At 36.5% G+C, this 5,887-nt stretch overlaps 1 pseudogene; it reads left to right on the forward strand.

Annotated features, from left to right (window-relative positions):
• Positions 1-3,137: 3,137 nt before the first annotated feature.
• On the forward strand, positions 3,138-5,325 carry LOC114417839 (annotated as a pseudogene).
• The last annotated feature ends 562 nt before the right edge of the window (positions 5,326-5,887 follow it).

Here is a 5,887-nt window from a genome sequence, read left to right on the forward strand (position 1 = left end):
ATGTAGGAGCAAAAGCCCTGCTTTTGTCGACCACCCCAAGAGATCGTTAATGGTCCAAAGCCTTAAAGTTTCTCTCCTTTCAAAAACCAAGAGATCGTTAATGGTCTAATGCCTTAACGTTTCTCTCCTTTCAAAACCAAGAGATCGTTTAATGGTCCAATGCCTTAAACGAATTTTGTGCGGTTAAAATCGATCCTGCGGAGAAAGATCAAAACAACTTAACCAACGTTTAGTTCTCAAAGAACTACGTAGGTCTGATTTTCTCATTGCAATTGAGGATACGTAGGGCGAGGGAAACACCCTTGTCGACCACAAAAAGATAAAAAATACAAAAGCCCATAAAAAACATAAAAACATAAAAAAGGGAAAAATAAAACAAATTGAAGACATGATATTGCACATTTGATTAAAGGTTGTCGTCCCTTATGACGGACGCGTGGGGTGCTAATACCTTCCTCATGCGTAAATACAAATTTCGAACCTTTCACACTTAAAGTTCGTAGACCACACCTTTCCGGTTTTTCTGACGTTTTCCTTGAATAAACGTTGGTGGCGACTCCGCGTATTTTCCTCCCATGGAAGACACACCCGCGAGCCCCGCGAGCCCTCCTGCCGAAGGGTAGGTTGTGACACCATGTAATGGTTTGGGCACAGTTTCATATTCCTGAGATCCATTAAAAGCTTTCTTCAATCGTCGAGATGGATGATAATGTTTAAGAAATCTTTGGTGCCTTGTGTATACTGTTTTCTTTCCATGTTTTAGTTGAAAGAAGCTCGTATTTTTCTCACATATAGGACATGCGTGATGGCCTTTGACACTATAACCACTTAAATTTTCATATGCTGGATAGTCATTAATGGTACAAAAAACCATTGCATGCAACCTAAAGGTCTCCTGCGGATTCCCATCCCATACATCTACCCTGTGTTCCCACAATTTTCTTAGGTCTTCGATCAATGGAGTCAAATAGACGTCAATATCATTCCCTGGCTATCTTGGACCCATAACCATCATGCAAAGCATTATGTACTTTTGCTTCATGTACAATCAAGGAGGAAGTTTGTAAATCATTAGCAAAACAGGCCATGAACAATGATTGCTGCTTAAGTTACCAAATGGATTCATTCCATCTGAAGCAAGAGCAAGCCTTAGATTTCTTGCCTCATTCCCAAAATCAGGATACAAAGAATCAAATGCCTTGCATTGCGGACTATCAGCCGAATGTCGGAGCAATCCATCACTTTTTCTGCCTTTAACATGCGACATCAACTGTTTTGCATCATGTCCATTAGCAAACAATCGCTTAAACCTTGGTATTATTGGAAGATACCAACAAACCTTTGTTGGATGGCTGTTCTCTATGGTTGTATCATCACTTGATTCATGGTTTTTGATTTTGTAGTGTGATACACCACATGTTGGGCAACTGTGCATTTCTGCAAATTGATTTCTATACAATATGCAATCATTTGGACATGCATGGATTTTTTGGTACTCCATTCCCACTAGACATAATATCTTTTTCTCCTCGTAGTGATTCTTCGGCAACATGTTATTTTCAGGAAGCAATTTCTTCAATAACACAAGCAATTAAGTAAAGCTTTTGTCACTCCAGCCAAATCGTGCATTCAAGTTGACCAAAGCTAACATCGTTGACAACCTTGTGAAAGCTGTGCACCCAGAATACAAAGGCTTCTTTGAATCATTCTTTATATTCTCATATAAAGGTGCATGTGCTTGCTAAAAACCGTCATGCCCTAGGTCGCGAATCATGTCTTCTATACGACAACCCATGTCTACATCAACTGACTCAGGGTGAGAGACTGATGGCTTGTCTGCCAATTCCCCAATCCATATCAACTTTATGTAATTTGGAATGATCTTGTGACATATTAGATGTGACCTTATGTCATTTATCAACTGGTGTCTACCATTTCCATATTTCACACATGGACAGAAAAATTTCCCGCGCAAACATGGTGCATTCAGTTCAGTAAAATGGAGGAATTCTTCAACCCCATTCCCATAATCATCACTAATGTGTGATGCTTTCATCCATCTTCGATCCATGTTTTCCCTTTGTTGTAAGACTTTATCAAGTTATCTAACATGCATGTAAACCTCACTTTTTTCATTACAGGTGTGGCCCTATCTCATTCAGGAAGACTTTTTTTTATAGTAGATTCAATACTACAAGTTAATTGTATTTTCTAAATTTTTCAACATTTCGACAATATTTTGCCTAAGTCCCCAAGTACACGAGATAAAAGCGGTGGCATATCATCATCCACCACATTCAAGTATGCACTCGAAGAACAAAGTGAAATGAACTATACAAAAATGTTGACAAATTTAAGAAAGGAAATTAACCTATACGTATTAATCTACTATAAAAAAATGAGTCTTCCCAAACTATCCAAACGGACAATTCAAGATTCAATACATCAATTAATGCAAACTTTCCGTATTAATCGTTGTATAGAATCTCAAACGGGAAACTAAGGTTCACTCACAATGCTCATAATTCATTATATAATACATCACGTCATATATAAAGAACCATATAATTAGGCTATATTGTGAGTCAAAGAAATACATACCTAAAAAATACGGTCAATAACAATAGCTACGAGTGGGATCAGAGTAGTGGTAAACCAAACACAGCAGTGTAGATTGAAGTCCTAAGTAGGTGGGACAAGAATTTACTTCCCAACTTTTTGTGTCAAGGTAGTACCAACAACCAAACAACAAATTCTCCAAGATTCAAACACATTATATCAATAAATTCAAGCATGTGAACATACAAGCATAACTTTGTCACGCAGTACATAGCTAGAATAAATTTCCAATTTTACCATCGACAAAGTTATAACTCATCATATCTACTTGAGAATTGAACTACTCAAGAAAACACTATAATAGAAGACTGACATGGACATAGTAGGTAGTAGGAATGGAGTTCCACTTCCAGTCTCTAAAGAGAAAAATTTTAACAATACTAGTTGTCACTAAATTTTGTCATAAATTCTTTAATTTTTTTTGTAGTGTATATTCAAAGCTAACTTTTCATCAGGAGAAAAGAAAAAAGTTACAAAAATGATTTAATATGTGAATCTTATTTCTATTTGCACAAATCCTGAAGCACAAGTCATAGCCTTATCACCAAAGACCCTGATGGCTACAAACAGATTCTTGTGTGAAACTTGTGGGAAGGGTTTCCAAAGGGATCAAAATCTCCAACTTCATAGACGTGGACACAACCTTCCATGGAAGCTTAAGCAAAGGACAGGAAAGGAAGCAAGAAAAAGGGTTTATGTGTGCCCTGAGAAGAGTTGTGTCCACCATGACCCTTCAAGGGCTCTTGGAGACTTAACTGGGATAAAGAAACACTTTTGCAGAAAGCACGATGAGAAGAAGTGGAAGTGCGAGAAGTGCTTGAAGCGTTATGCTGTGTAGTCAGATTGGAAGGCACATTCCAAGACCTATGGCACCAGAGAATACAAATGTGACTATGGAACTATGTTTTCAAGGTAACTAAATTAACCTAGTAATATGAATTTGCTCATTCCACCCGTCGTTTGCACATGAATATATATTTATTTTTCTTACTAAATGATTTGAAATTTTTAATGAATATGTCACAATTAATTACTCTTTTTTCTTGTAAAGCTGATAGATACACGGTTAAAAAAAACAACTCTCTATTTTCAAGTCAGATTTCAAACAAAGGACTTGAAAGAAGCCAGTGCCACACAAGTTTATGATAAGCCTTTTTGGCAACCTTAGCCTTAAACGAAAAAAGCTCTTAGTTTGGAATTATCCTATACTAGTTACCTATTAGGTAATTATTAATTCAAATTTTCCTTGGCAATATATAGTTTGAGGTTATAACCCCTATAGGCTAGATATTAGTATTGTACAAGTCATAATGTCTTAGTCGTGATATCATGTTACTCATGTTTGGACTTTTGTTGAGCTAATGTTAGAGGCATATGTTTGTCTTCACCTTAGAAAGAATAACAATATATTAAAATCCAAAAGTAACAACTTGTTACCAAGAAGCAAATAAACTATTTGAGTGATTAGGAAGAGGAAAACAAACATATTTGAAGTAAGTCTTATGTCTACATGAATTCCAATGCACCAAAATGGAGAAGCAACATTTTATTACTATAAATTTTAAATTATGCATTACATGACCTTTGAGTACTTGTTTAATTTTTTTTGACAAATAGTCTAGCAACTAAATAATTTACTTTGTTATTTACTACATACTTGACAAATTGTATTAACAGAAAATTAAACACATACTTTGAGTGATTGTTAAATAGATAAACAAACATACATAATTTAGACTTCTTAAATGTATATATGTTTCTTTAGATTATTGTTAAGATTATTATTATTATTTTGCTAATGGTTTATCAATACTTATGGTTGAGTAGGAGAGATAGCTTCATCACACACAGGGCCTTCTGTGATGCATTGGCAGAAGAAACAGCTAGGCTAAATACAGCATCAGACATAAACACCTTCTTAGGGGGCAACATTGGTTACAACATAATGGGAACATCCCTAGGCCCTAACATGGCAACCCATTTCCCCTCAATTTTCAAGCCAGTTTCAAGCACTAATGAAATAAGTAACCAAACATCTTGGGGACTACCCCTTTGGATGGGTCAAACATCTTCTCAAGCTCAAGAACAATGATCAACACAAATTTTCGTGAGATTCATCAACTTGGTTCTGCCATAAGCTCATTAGGAACAATGTATGGTGGCAACTCAATTCTCCAATACTCAAATCTTCCACCTTCCAATAACTATCAACTAAGTTAGGTGTTTGGAACTAAAATTTCCAATAGCAGTAACAACCAAGAGTTAACAACTAGCACTACTACTACTACTTCACTTCCTATTGGAAACACAAGCGTTCCTTCCTTGTATTTTTCCCAACACCAACCTCAACAAACATGTTCATCAGCAAACATGTCAGCCACAACTTTGTTGCAAAAAGCTGCTCAAATTGGAGCAACCTTAAGTGACCCTTCATGGCTTGGGAACTTAGGTTTGAAATGTGGCAACAACCAAGGTCACCATGGGAACAATAACAAGTATAGTGGCATGTACAGATCAAGCTTGGTGCTAACCACTCTTGGGAGTGAAGCAGATAACTCTGCATGTGAATTGTCCCAAATGCACCCTCATAAACGAAGACACGTGCTCAATGAAGAAAGAAGAGAGGGGCAGGCTAGGGATTTCCTTGGTATTGGTGTGCAAAACCATTTGCCACACTTCATCAATCAAGGAGTGGACTTGATTTGAAGATATATGTATTCAATGGAAATGATTTTTTCCACACTCATTTGAGAATGTAGACTTTGGAAGGAGGACCAAGAGAGTGATAATAATGTGATGAAGAAAAGGAAAAATGGGATAGAGACATATGTAAGTAACTTAAGTGTAAAATTGAGTGTGAAAAAATATCTAGCCACAACTTTCTGCTTCTTAGACCACCAGGACACAAGATTAGGTCCAAGAAAAATCACTGCTCTTGATTGTTGATCTCCTATCATCTGGGTTTGAAGCCCAATCAGCATCACAATATGCTTGAACAGAGAAGTTTGAAGAGGTAGAAGGTTGTAATCTTAATCCAAGATTGATAGCACCATTCAAATATCTGACAATTCTCTTCACAGTTGTTTTATGCTCTTCTAAAGGATTTGACATAAACGGGAACACCTTATTTACAGAAAACTGACTTCTGATCTTGTTATGGTGGCATACTGAAGTGCCCCAACATCTAATTGTTGAACAAGCAGCCTCAGAAATATTAAGAAGGGGGGGTTGAATTAAGATTTTGTTGACTAATCCTAATTGAAAATTT

The sequence above is a fragment of the Glycine soja genome, chromosome 7 (assembly GCF_004193775.1).
Source record: "Glycine soja cultivar W05 chromosome 7, ASM419377v2, whole genome shotgun sequence".
Lineage (NCBI taxonomy): Eukaryota > Viridiplantae > Streptophyta > Magnoliopsida > Fabales > Fabaceae > Glycine > Glycine soja.